The sequence below is a fragment of the Nematolebias whitei genome, chromosome 22 (genome assembly GCF_014905685.2).
Source record: "Nematolebias whitei isolate Nwh7 chromosome 22, NemWhi1, whole genome shotgun sequence".
Taxonomy (NCBI): Eukaryota; Metazoa; Chordata; class Actinopteri; order Cyprinodontiformes; family Rivulidae; genus Nematolebias; species Nematolebias whitei.
In genome coordinates, this window is record NC_056519.1 from 1,795,848 (window position 1) to 1,796,323 (window position 476).

The 476-nt window shown below is 51.1% G+C and overlaps 3 protein-coding genes across 3 annotated transcripts in view; 1 reads left to right on the forward strand and 2 right to left on the reverse strand.

Annotated features, from left to right (window-relative positions):
- The window catches only part of phf21b (PHD finger protein 21B), a 97,266-nt gene that overhangs the window by 83,295 nt on the left and 13,495 nt on the right, over nt 1–476 (reverse strand). The gene's annotated exons all lie outside the window — the stretch shown is intronic.
- nup50 (nucleoporin 50) overlaps nt 1–476 on the forward strand; it is a 28,926-nt gene that overhangs the window by 20,282 nt on the left and 8,168 nt on the right. The gene's annotated exons all lie outside the window — the stretch shown is intronic.
- Nucleotides 1–476, reverse strand: part of kiaa0930 (KIAA0930 ortholog) — a 5,761-nt gene that overhangs the window by 2,592 nt on the left and 2,693 nt on the right. The window lies entirely within an intron of this gene.

The window sequence follows — 476 nt, forward strand, 5'->3', positions numbered from 1 at the left end:
ACCACTGGGACCACAGAACCCATCAGAACCACTGGGACCACAGAACCCATCAGAACCACTTGGACCACAGAGCCCATCAGAACCACAGAGCCCATAAGAACCACTGGAACCACAGAGCTCATCAGAACCATTGGGACCACAGGAACCCGGTGCTGGTTCTGCTCACCATCAGTGCAGGTACAACCGTTGATCGATCGTTCTGTAGCGTTTAGAGGTTCTGAGTTCTGACCCGCCTCTGTCCTGCGGACGTGATAAAGTTCTGCAGTACCGGGTCACAAGATGCCACCAATCATATCGCCCACAAAACATTTAGAACGGTTGCCATGGTTACGGCCGTTTGATGTGTGTGGGTTGGGAGGGGGTTTACAGCCGAACCTCTCAAACTGTGGCTCAGAGCGAGTTCGCTTGTGGAAACAGAAAAACTTCTTCCTGAACGTTTCTTCAGCTGCTTTTTAAAAGAGCTGAACGTTTCTTCA